The sequence below is a fragment of the Pinus tabuliformis genome, chromosome 1_2 (assembly GCF_031772625.1).
Source record: "Pinus tabuliformis cultivar Carrire ecotype Pingquan chromosome 1_2, CPIR1, whole genome shotgun sequence".
Taxonomy (NCBI): domain Eukaryota; kingdom Viridiplantae; phylum Streptophyta; class Pinopsida; order Pinales; family Pinaceae; genus Pinus; species Pinus tabuliformis.
The window spans coordinates 528,257,176-528,270,656 of record NC_142298.1 but is presented as its reverse complement, the minus strand read 5'-3'; the positions used below and the strand labels follow the sequence as shown (position 1 = coordinate 528,270,656).

At 38.6% G+C, this 13,481-nt stretch overlaps 1 pseudogene; it reads left to right on the top strand.

Annotated features, from left to right (window-relative positions):
• Window positions 1-685: 685 nt before the first annotated feature.
• The window catches only part of LOC149206652 (small ribosomal subunit protein eS7y pseudogene), a 29,982-nt pseudogene continuing 17,186 nt past the window's right edge, over window positions 686-13,481 (top strand).

Below are 13,481 nucleotides of genomic sequence, written 5' to 3'. Positions count from 1 at the left end.
AACATGGGATAGTATCATAAATCCTACCTTGGCTCCACCCCCGAAAAATGAGGAAACAGAGCAGCAAGGGCCAAGAACCCTAGGCCCAAAGAAAATATTAAAGTGAAAGAGCCCCACTGCACCCCTAGAATCAGCTAAGTGTAGATGCTCGGTCAGAGTAAAAGCCCAACGACGCATTCCAATCCAAGCAGAAGAAGCCGAACTATCCTGCACACCTCCTCTTAGTCCCCAAGAACCTCCTTTTCAAGACTGTGAGGAGGAAGTGGAAAGGGCTTTGGGAAGCATGGGAGTGTTTACCGAAGGCAGGGAATAACCAAGGAACACTAAAGAATAGAACTGTACCCCTGATCAGTCGGTCCCTGCTAAAAATTCTGGTCATGAACAAACCCAACCATGCACTAATGTCATGTAGGAGTAGAGAGAGTCAATTCTTGATATCGAAACACCCCTTGAAGCCGAGGAACACGAAGAAATAGCTAGCAGAAAGGAAACTCAAGCCATAGGCACCGGTCCAGTGGACCCCCCAGTAGAAAGAAACCCTGAAGGTGAAAAATTAAGGGATTCCAATCAACCAAGTGATATTCCCTTTTCAAAGTCCCCTGTGGACGAGGCCTACCAAGAAGAATACCACAAGAATGATGACTATTCAAGAGATACCATTGCATTGGGATCTCCTAAACACGAAATGAATAATAATTATAAGTTGGAAGGAGAAATCCAACCAGAAAACACAGTCCTAATTGTGAACATTCCTGATGATGACATAGTGCACCCTGTACAAGTAGCAGAAGATAATGCCGCCCCAGATGGAAGCCCTAGAGTAGAAGAGCCCTACAAAGCTAAGCTTAAAAAGGTGCTAAGAAAATATAGAAAACAGAAGCAGGTAATTAAGCAGTTGAAATATTGGCTAAAAGAAGCAACGAGAACAAGGAAATTGAAAGAAGAAATGGAAAATGCAGGGACACAAACAGAACAATGTTCTGTGAAGGATGCTAAGATTCAGACAAATTTTCTTGAGGTTTGCCAAAAATAAACCCAAATTGAGCCAGCTATCAGAGAAGATACTACCATACAAACTAAGGAGCCCTGTATCTTTTCACAGGGAACTCAAACTACCTACCCCACTGCGGACATTGCTGTCCAGAATGATATTGAAGAAAATGTTCAAGTTGTAATTTGGGAAGCAGCTGATGTTGCTACGTAGACTGACCCTGAGGAGACCCAAGATGCAAAAGTCCAAACAGATGAAACGCCTCTTTACACCCCCTTGGTTAGAGAAGCTGTTATTAGAAAATTAAAGAATGAGCTTTTAACAACTCAGCAAGAACTAGCTCAGCACAAGGAAAAGGTGGCCCCTTTTCATGAACATCAAGGGATAAAGAAGAAGTTCGAGTCACTTACCAGGATGGAAGATGAGAATTTTTCTCAATACAACGCTGAGAAAAAGAAGGTTTAAAATTTAGAGGGACAATTGCAGAAATCTAGAGAACAAATGGAGACTGTCTGTTCTCTCTATTCAGAAACTCTATCTTGTTGAGCTCCTGCCACCAATTATGCTTTATTTCTTATGGACAAATATCTCCTGTTAAAATTTAAGGCTGTTAAGGCTGGTAAACTGACAGAAATTAAAACAACTCCTGATTTTATTAAGTGTTTCAGAGAACACAATGAGAAGGTTCAACGCCTCCTTTTTGAGTTCTAAATGCATAATTTTGTTTTAAACAATGACAGGGATGACCATCCTGCCCCTTTCATAGGGGACATTCAATTTCAGGCGTTCTTTTCCTTTGCTTCTAATCAGCTAAAATGGGCCAAGGCTTACAACACATTCAAAAGGTGTGAGTATGGCATTGACCTATGGGTCAGAGGAGAACCTACACAACCACTACTCCTATCTGTACGATATAAGTAGTTGATGAAAAAAGACGGTGTCTTAGGCAAATTGGGGCCAATTCATACTAATATCATTTAGGCTAGAAAGGAATACTTCTAGGATATTAAAGAAGAAGCCTTGGTTGAATCAAGGCAAAGATGGGAAGTTTCCAGTAACACTGTGAGGGGCCAAGAGCCGTTCGGATACCATAACTTCCAAACTGCCTCTTCCCATTTTTATAAATATAGCAATATTATTTTAACAATGGGACTAGACTGGATAGGATGCCGCTTCGGAACACCATTCATATGGTACCCTTTTGATCAATACCATAGTGATTATAATTTAAAAGATCATGAGGTAACCCAGGCTTTCGCTGTCCTCAAGCAAAATAATGGTTTTAGGAATTATAGGGAGGAAGTATACCCTGCTTATTCTCTCACGCAGTTGCATCTGAACTATACTCTTGCATGAGGACGTGCAAAAAGGGAAGCTAGGGAGAATGTTGGGACAAGAAAAAGGTATGGTTTCTCTTCATTTAATGCTTCATTTATCATTCATCCTTATAAGATTATCTCTGTTTATAGAATAAAATGAGGAAAATATCAGTTAAAGTTGGAAGAAACTATTTGGTGATAGAATAGGTGAATTTAGTATGAAAAACTGATTCTTTTCTATCTTTGTATGTAGAGATGCGACTGGGAAAAAGTTTTTTAGTTGGCAGGACAACACGAGGCCATAAAGGGGAAAAGCCACAATGTCTAGGGTAGATAAGGAAGAGGAAGATCAGTTCGAATACTCTTGTTTTATCATATGATCGGATTTTATATTGTGAAATCCTCACGATCTCCTGATCCTGAGGATTCTCTTCTATCCAAGTTTCTCTTTTATGTTATATAGGGCTGAAAGGCAACCAGATACAAGTTTAGACTTTTAAATGTGTGATTATTCATTTTGAAGCAAAAACGATGTTAATTCAGTGACTCTATCAACTGTTACTTTGAAGTTAGTGAAAGAAGGTTGCGTTTGATACATCTTCGTACTCTGAGTTTTTATTAAGCAGAGGCTTCTAGCGACTCTTGGCCCAGTCACAAGAAGTTCCACTACTCCTTTGTGTTATAGTTTTACATTCAGTCTTTGCAATTGATTTAATGTTTAGTTATTTCAATTATCTTGAAGATTTTCGATATTGATCTATACTATTGTTCACTTAGATTTATATTGAAGCTGTGAGATATACTTAAGTAGTGTCGTGATTAGAATGAGTGAATGTGTGTTTAATTGTTGTTCAATCGAATAGATTTTATCATAGATCTTGAGAGACAAGACTGATTAACTTCTACGGATTGCTACATAGAATGTTTACCATTTAGGAATCCTTTATCATTGTTGCTGTTCACTTACCAATTGTTGTTCACTTAACAGATTGTTGATTGCTATTCATTTATTATTGTTGTTCAATTGAGTAATGCAGATTGATTTGGGATGTTATAGATTGGTAGTGTTGTTCGATAATCATAGTTGCTTTACTTGATTAAGTGTGATTAGTCTCAAGCTTATTTGAATGATTCTCAATGTAATTCTCGTTTGCATTCAGTTCCAATTTGTTTTGGAACAAGATATATGGAATTACATAGTGTGTTGTGAGCATTCCTTTCATATGCAGAGTTGTGTGAATTGAATTGAATAATTAGCCTTTAATTATTGCAATGATTCACCATTAGATAACCTCTAGCTTTACTGCACATACTGTGTTGGCACTCTTGAAATAGAAAGACTAACTTCAGGGTGACAAACTAATGTAGGGATTAAGATTGCCTGTAAAAAGACATCTTAGTGAGCCAATAGAAGTGTTGAACAATAAATTCCAGTTTAATTTATCCTTGAATTAAACTGATAATTAAAATCGAATTCTATTCTCATAGCAGCTTGTAAATAGTTAATTAATTAAGTTTATTTACTTAATTATCTTATGAATTTCAAGTTGGAAGTCTTTCTATAGTCATGTATATGTTCTCCCTAATAGGGGTCCAAGATGAGTTTATTCGAGTTGTAATGAGATAAATCAGTTTGACTGAGTTATGGTCATTTAAACTAGTTCTAACTATTTGTGGAACTAGTAGAGGATTAGTAGTGAGTTGGTGCACTAATTCATCCTCAGTGCTACTCCAACGAACTAAATATTCCCTCATGAGAATCTCATGCATTGCAGTTCAGAGAAAGACCCAGTTGAGACTAGAGTGCAGGGGCAATGTACTATAAGTTGTAGATTGATTTGAGTTGTATAGATCATGCATGCAATCAAAAGAGTACCTAGATTTGGATTGCGCAATTATGGAAGAAGGAATTCCCAATTAAATATGGGATATTCCTCTCAGGAATTGCGCAAGGAAATAGGGGCTTAGTAGGCAACAGAGATTGGCTAAGTTTTGGTTAGTGCAGGCTTGTACGGCAGAGAGTTGATCATACTTGTGCATGAATTGTTCTTGTGAGAACAAGCTTTGTATTATCACTCATATTTATGATTAATGCAATAGATAGTTAGGGTTTGGAGCAGTGGATTTCCCTCGAGAAAAAATTGTGTTATGTGTCTTTGATTATCTTCCTCTAGTCGATTATTGTTTTCATCGATCATTGGTTTCTGTTTTTTAAAGAGTAGAGTAGATTCTTGTTCCGTGTTTTATTACATTACATGAGTTGTGAATCTACATAGTAAAAATCTACAGTATGTTTGTCTGAACTTATGGGGATCAGATGGATGATCTTCACTACAAGAAGCCAACCTAGTTATTTATAATTGATGCCTTGGTGAAGACTTCATTCTACGATGGGTGTCTCAGTATATATAAATCCAAAACCATTAAATAATTCTAAGACATTAGAATATGAAGTAGCATCTTATGATGATTAGGAGTATTATGGAAATCTTAATTTGAGTTTTGGTGGCTTGCCATCATTAAAATAAAATCTAGGTGCAAGACTGTAAGAATAACATTATGTCACTTCGGGTATTACTTATGTCTCTCCAAGATAGATGCCTATAAAGGTTTGGCCTGATTAATTGAATAAGTTTTGACCAAACTAATAAAATTTATTAATAAAGGCAATGCATTATAATTTAAAGCATGCAACTTTAAACATTGAAATCAAATGTTATATGTCAAGGTTCTTCCATTTGTTAATGATCTTAGTGCTGGATTACATCATTTAGGGTTTTAAAGTTTGTATGGTTGACCAAACTCCTGGAATGGTTCAATAAGATATAGGGGTATGTGAAACCCCTAGATTACCAATGTTGAAAATAATGAAGATGAAGAAGAATGAAATAATGGACGTTATTGATAAAGATAAGAATTAGGGTTTGTAACCCTAGTATAAAGTTGAAATATCATTAGGGTTGGGAGCTAAAACCATATCAAGTAAAAATGGGTTGTAAATCAAATCCTAAGGTTGGTGGATGAAATTGCTTCTGCTTAAGTAGAAACCTTAGACCTAGAAGATTTGACATTTTGATGATGAGGTTGTTCTGCAGGTTGGATGCAAGAAACCTAAAAACTAAGAGATAGTTGTCATGATCTTAAAATATAAATATATTATATTTATTTTATTATTTTAATGATTACTGATATATGATTGATTATGGTTTGTAAACCTTAGGTCGGGTTTGGAAGAAGATCTAAGGCATATGGACCAAATTATAGAATTGATTTGTTTGAGCAACTTGATGGTGATGATATAAACTCCTTAATAATGTGGTTTTCTTGTTAATATGGAATTCTTGATGATGCTAAATTCTTGATGAAAATGATGATGTGGACAAAGTGAACTATTTGGACTCCCTGATGATGTAGACTCCTTGATTATTAACTCCTTGATGAGTTGAATGAGATTGACTGGACCTAAGAGGACTAACATTAAGAGGGAGATGAAACACTCTCAAGAGATAAGTAATTTATTGATTATTTCTATTATTGATTCATTATGAGTCTCATGTCTTTGTATATTCTGGTCACTTGTATTTGTTCTTCCATGGCCTCCTATTGAGAACTGTAGGTGCATAATGAAGAATTCCAGGGATGTGGAAGCAAATGAAGAAGGATGGAAAAACAAATACAAGAAGAATCATGATTGGATGAGATTTTGGACTTAGAGGGAGAAAACAAGATCAGCCTGATTAAAGTGTGTCCTAATGTATAATGAAGAGAATTTAGTTGTCACTTTCAAGATGAAGATGGCTAGAAATTATGAAGAATAATGTTGATTCGTATTTGCTAAAGATGATCTTGATATGTGCTAATGATATGTTTCTGACAAGGGTTGAGGACCTCTTCAATGCAAGAGGGATTTGATTGAAGAATTGCAAGATTGAAAGTGTGGTATGAGCCTGATAAAATCCCTGCTGAGATTGTGGTGTAATGGACTGTGATTCCATGAACACTTGCTTGATGAATATTTTCAAAAGTTGTGAGACTTTGTTGTTGACTTGATGGATTCTATGATTGGATCATTGAATGATCTGATGCATGAAATTGTTGACTCTATCTAGACAAAATTAATTTTGGGTGTTGTATTGATCTGAATGACATGCACGATCCTACTGCAAATAACATGATTGAAGCTAAACATGTAGTCGATTTATGAAGCTAGTTATTGATGTTTGCTTCCGTGAGACATGTCTTATTATCTAATGGATTTTACTATGGCACATCAAGGTTATACTTTATCTTGGAGTCTATTATGATTTCTTGGATGAGCAAGAAGTTGTGATCTGTATAGACAAGGCAGAGTATATTTTATCTAGTATGGCTAGTTGAGAGGAAGTATGGTTGTGAAATCTCCTTACAGAGTTGTTTAATCATGTGCTAGATACAACCTTGATATATTGTGACAATCTTAAGAGAATCCAGTATTCCATCATAGGTCGAGAAAAAATGAGATCAAGTACCACTACATTAGATATATGGTACAGAGAGGGGTGGTGAGGCTCGAACACATCTCGACAGATAAGCAGGTTGCATACATTCTCACTAAGACATTTACAAAAGTGAAGTAATTGTTCTTTAGATAGAAACTTGGAGTGCAAGAGAATGTATCCCTCCATGAGAGGGAATAATGCTAACTTGTTGGGTTGTGTTATATTCTTTCCACGACTAGCCCAGGTAGTTAACCAGGGGGTTAGAGGGGGGCGGAGCCCCCCCTTCATTGTGTTGATTACACAGCAGGGTGGTCATAAGGGGCCAGCTAGCCCCCCTCTACGAGGTCTGGGGCAGTGCCCTGGGGAATTTTTTTTTTGGACCCTATATTAGGTTGGGCAGACCTACCTATGGTTTTGTGCATGGTTTTCGCACATGGTTTTTGACGCGATGGTTTTCAGTCTATGGTTTTGGATGCGAAGGTTTTTGGTCCATGGTATTGGATGCTTTGGCATGTATAAATATGTATTGTAACATTGAAAAGAACATAATGAAAAATCAATCTAGTAGTCCTGGTTTTGGGATCTAGGGGAAAATCTCTGTGTATATGTGTTTTATGTGTTATGCTCTCACACTACTTATTTTCTGTATTTTAGAATTCATATGCAGGTAATTATTGTAAGGGGTTAAAACCTACATTTGGTATCAGAGCTATTTTAGTTTCAAGGGGAAGCCTTTGTTGCTGAGGGGTTTCACTCGGGCCTATGGTAGACCCTGTTTAGTGGGAGATTTGTGAGATCGATTCTGGTGGTGAAAGAAGATGGCGAGTAGTGGAAAGATAGAGATCGAGAAATTTAATGGTTAGAGTTTTGAGTTGTGGAAACTCAAGATGGAGGATCTATTGGTGGATAAAGATCAGTGGATCGTAGTAGATCTAGGTACTAAACTAACAAGATTGTCCGATGAAGAATGGAAGAAGTTGGATCGGAAGGCAAATGGCACAATACGATTGTGTGTCTCAGATTCAATATTGCTGAATGTATCAGGGGAAGCTACGGCTAAGGCTTTGTGGGACAAGTTAGGGACTTTGTACCAATCTAAGTCTCTGGTGAATAAATTGTTCCTATCGAAAATGCTGTATAACCTGAGGATGAAAGATGGAGACTCGGTGACAGAGCATCTGAACGCATTTAATTCTATGGTAAGTCAATTACTATCTGTTGATATTAAAATTTCAAATGAAGATAAGTGCATCAGTTTGTTGTGTTCTCTAGCAGATTCATGGGATAGTCTAGTTATTACAATAGGTAGCAATGCAACTACCTTGCAGTTTGATGAAATAGTCTCATCCTTGCTGATGGAGGAGATAAGACAGAAAAATATGGAGAGCTAGAATGGTGATGCCTTGTCTGTACGAGGATGGTCTAAGAACAAAAATAAAAATAAGTCATCGAGTGGGAGATCTAAATCTAGAGGGAGATCTAAATCTCCAGGAAAACCTGTAAAGGTGGTGTGCTGGAAATGCAGAAAGGAAGGGCACTACAAAAGGTACTGTAAATCTAAAGCTCTTGACAAAGGAAAGGGATCTGATGATGCTCCCTCTGCAGAGGTGAAAAACACCTCAGATGAAGGTGGGGATGTGTCTGGCTTCTTCAAGTACACATGTAGATCATGAGGCATGGTTGATTGACTCAGGTGCATCCTTTCACTTCACTCCCCATAGAGAGTGGTTCTGCGAGTATGAGAAATACGATGGTGGTGATGTCTTCTTAGGGGATGATACGAAGGCTTGAATTGTTTGTCACAGAAAAGCAAAGTTGAAGTTGCAAGGTGGAAAGGTTAGAACACTTCCGGGTGTTCTACATATTCCTGCATTGGCCAGAAATATAATTTTTGTAAGCAAGTTGGATGATGCAAGTGTAAAAACAGTGTTTGAGAAGGATACATGCAAGATGGTTTGGGGAGCACTGGTACTGATGTAGGGATCTCGGATTGGAACTCTGTACAAGTTGCAAGGTAGAACTGTTGTTGATGGGTGCAATAGTTCTATGGTTCCTGAAAGTGGAGCAGAAAATCTAGTGGTCTCTATAGAGAAGACCATGCTGTGGCATTAAAGGCTTGGACATATTGGAGAGAAGGGCCTTCAAATACTTCATGGTAAAGGTATGGTAGAAGGTATGAATAATATCTCTCTAGATTTTGATTTCTGTGAAAATTGTGTATATGGGAAGCAAAATCAGGTGAGATTCCCCTCTGGTGGTAAGAGGGTGAAACAAATATTAGAGCTTGTGCATAGTGATGTGTTTGGACCTGTGAATGTTCCACCACTGGGTAAGTCTGTGTACTATGTATCATTTATATATGACTTCTCAAGGAATACATGGATATATTTCCTCAAGAAGAAATCTGAAGTCTTTGACAGGTTTAAAGAATTTAAGGCTCTGGTGGAAAACTAGACAGAGAAGAAGATAAAGGTGTTGAGGACAGATAACAGTGGAGAGTTTTGCAACAAGGAATTTTTAGAATTCTGTAAGAAGTGTGGTATAGCATGATAGAAGACTACTCCATACACACCTAAGAAAAATGGAGTTGCAGAAAGAATGAACAAGACGTTGATGGAAAGGGCAAGAAGCATGCTCAGTGGTGCCGCGTTAGGATAGGAATTTTTGGCAGAGGCAATGGAGACAACATGTTACCTGGTCAACAGATCACCTTCATCAGCGTTGGAGGACAAGACTCCACAAGAGGTATGGACTGGTGAGAAACCCTCTCTTTCACATTTGAGGGTATTTGGATGTGATGCATATGTACATGTTCCAAAGGAGAAAAGAACCAAGTTGGATAGTAAATCTGAAAAGTGCATCTTTATTGGGTATAAGGATGGTTTAAAGGGTTATAAGCTTTGGAACCCAGTAACAAGGAAGGTTGTGTACAGTTGAGATGTGGTGTTTAGAGAGGTGAAAGGTATTATCAAACATGAAGTCCAACCAAAGGAACCTGAGAAGATAGAGTTTGAGCTTAAGGAGGAAGAATCAGACTCTACAGCAGAAGAGGAATTAGAAGATGAAGAGCCACAAACTTTGGGTGTGAGAAGATCGGTTCGAGAAAGAAGGCAGCCAGAAAGGTATAGTCCATGTTTTTTCTGTTCAAATTTTGCTTTATCTATTACTGATGATGATCTCAGAACTGTGAAGGAAGCAGTAGATTTAGAGGATGGAAAACTCTGGAAAGAGGACATGGTTGATGAAATGGCATATTTGCAGAAAAATGAAGTTTGGGATCCGGTGGAGTTTCCAGTTGGAAGGAAACCCATTGGTAGCAAATGGGTGTTCAAGAAGAACACGAATGCAGAAGGAAAGGTGGAGAAACACAAAGCTCGGTTGGTAGAAAAAGGTTATTCCCAAGTGCCGGGAATTGATTTTGGTGATTATTTTTCTCTTGTTTCCAAGGTAGATTCTATTAGATTACTTTTATCTGTTGTTGCTGCTATTAATTTTGAGGTAGAATAGATGGATGTGAAGACATGATTTCTTCACGGGTATTTGGAAGAGGAGATCTACATGAAGCAACCTGAAGGCTTTGTGGTGAAGGGTAAGAAAGAACTGGTATGCAAGTTAAAGAAGTCTCTATATGGGTTAAAAAAGTCACCAAGGGTGTGGTATTAGAAATTTGATACGACTTGGCTTCACTAGAAGCAAAGCAGATCACTGTGTGTATTTTAAATTAATTGGTGATCGTGTTATTTATTTGGTCTTGTATGTGGATGACATGTTGCTGGTTGGAAATGATAAAGAAATTATTTAGGATTTGAAGACCCAATTGTCCTCCAAATTCGACATGAAAGATCTTGGTGCTGCAAACTATAATTTGGGCATGGAAATTAAAAGAGATCAGGCAAAGAGGAAGCTCTGGTTAAACCAGAGGAAGTATGTCAAGACAATATTACAGAGGTTTAATATGTAGGATAGTAAACTGGTGAAGGTTCCTATTCCTGTAGGTGTAAAATTATCTGCTGAACAGTGTCCCAAGACACAAGAAGAGGAAGAGGACATGTCTCGTGTTCCATATGCAAGTGCAGTCGGTATCCTAATGTATGCAATGGTCTGTATGAGATGAGACATTGCACATGCTGTGGGATTATTGAGCAGGTTCATGTCAAAACCAAGGAAGGAGCATTGGACAACAATGAAGTGGGTTTTCAGGTATTTGCATGGCACTAGTGATTATGGTTTGTGCTACCAAGGAAGACCAGGATTGGACAGAGTTTTGGATATTCATTGCTTTGTTGATGTAGACTGGGCTGGAGATCTGGATCAAAGAAGATATTAACAAGTGGGTATGTGTTTAACCTATTTGGAAGTGTAGTCAGTTGGATGAGTAAGAAACAATCTGTAGTGGCACTATCAACTACAGAGGCAGAATACATGGCAGCCACTCATGCAAGCAATTAAGCAGTTTGGTTGCAGAGATTGTGTTCAAGTATGGGGTTAGTACAATGAGCTATAAGGATAGACTATGATAGCCAAAGTGTAATTTTCTTGGCAAAGAACCCTGCTTACCATTCAAAGACAAAGCACAATGATGTTCAGTATCACTTTGTGAGGAATATGATAGGAGACAAAAAGGTGTTGCTGGTAAAGGCAGACACTTTGAAGAATACTATAGATTCATTAACAAAATTTGTGAGCTCTGAGAAGTTCTCTTGGTGTAGAGAAATAATGGGTGTTGCAAGGTTGGATAAATGACTAAGCTCTCCTGTGGCCCCCTGTGGAAAGAAAAAAACAAGTGGGAGAATGTTGGGTTGTGTTATATTCTTTCCATGACTAGTCCACGTAGAGGGGGAGTGGAGCCCCTGCTTCATTGCGCTAATTGCGTAGTGAGTAGTCCCCCTCTATGGGGTCTGGGGCAGCGCCCTGGGGAATTTTTTTTGGACCCTATATTAGGTTGGGCGGACTTGCCTATGGTTTTGTGCATGGTTTTCACACATGGTTTTGGACACGATGGTTTTCGGTCCATGGTTTTGGACACGATGGTTTTTGGTCCATGGTTTTGGACGCGAAGGTTTTCGGTCCATGGTATTGGATGCTTCAGCATGTATAAATATGTATTGTAACATTGAAACGGACATCATGAAAAATCAATCTAGTAGTCCTGGTTTTGGGATCCAGGGGAAAATCTCTGTGTATATGTGTTTTATGTGTTATGCTCTCACATTGTTTATTTTCTGCATTTTAGAATTCATATGCAGGTAATTTCTTTATGGGGTTAAAACCTACATAACTGAAAATACTAAGCATATTCTCTTCCCCCAGCCTTTCGACTATCCATGGACTTGGTGGGGGAGGGATGAGCAGTAAGGCTCCTAGGTGTGAAGGTACTCCTTTAAGCCATGGACTTAGATGCATACATGCCTCAATATGCATCCTACCTACTGTTAGAGTCGGTTTGGTCAGTCCTCCGTCAGAGATCAAAACTCTTTATGCATTTCATTTTTAGGTGTCCCGCTCCATTCACTCAGCTGCATTCCGCTAGGGGCATGCCATGATCTGACGGAGAAGGTCATGCTAGTCATCTCCCCTCATGTCTGGCTCCTGTTGGCTTATGTCTTTGTGTCAAATAATCAAAAAAGTCCATAACAGTCAAGGTCTGGTCCTTTAACAGACAAAAGTCATTTTTGGTCATTAGGTCTAGGGATTGATCAATTTGGTCTTTAATATGACCAGTAAAGCCATGCAGGCCAAAGTGATGCTCTTGCAAAGTAATGATCCGCAGAGTTTCATCATCATATTGATAGACTTCGACTGTTCTTCAAAACTCTGTTTTGAATAAAAGTCAAATAGTGTCATTTCTGACAAAATTTTCAAAAAGGGTCGACAGTTGATTTCTTCAGGTGCAATCATGGTTTCTATGACCAGATGCTCTGTCATGCAATCCCTACAAAAAGTGTCAAAAATTTCATCGTTTGAGCCAAAATTTCAGAGGAAAAGTGAAAATCAAGGTTGTTTTAAAGTCAGTGAAAAAGTGCCAAACATGACATTAGAAAGGTGGGTTTTTTGAAAAAGTAAATTTAATCATGACCTCCAAGTCTTATACACAAGTTTCCATCACAAATCAAACTCATTGTGCAATCAAGGCATAGGAAAAACGTTGCAAGGTCGAGGAGCGAGCAATCGCGTGGTTTGGAGCAGTTTGGAGGTGATTACAGGGGAGCGGCACACACAGGCAGGGGCGCGGCGCACACACAGGGCATGACGCACAAAAAACCCGCCCACAGTTCAAACTTATAACTAGAGCAGCGCACACCCGGAGTGCGGCGCATTGGGCTTTGCACGCGGCGCACAGAGACAAAGTGGCCAGAACGTGCCAAAACTTCCTCAAATCTTTGGTGAAGGCCATCTAATTACAACATATCAAAACAACACCCAGCTTCACCATCATCAAAGGGGCAGCCTAAATACAGTTTATAAACAACAGTCATGGCATCCGATGTTTCATCGGAGTATGAGGTGGAGACCCACAGTGATACAGCTTCAGGAGAACAGGCCCCCAGGAGACACCACCGGAGTGGAAAACATGTTAGAGATGAGCCAAACACCCTCACTGAGTTGCAGGCATTCCCTCTTGCTATGTCATGTTTCCTGCACCTAGCATGTTTTGAATTTTGTCAAAGGGTGGCAAATGTCAGAGTTCATCAT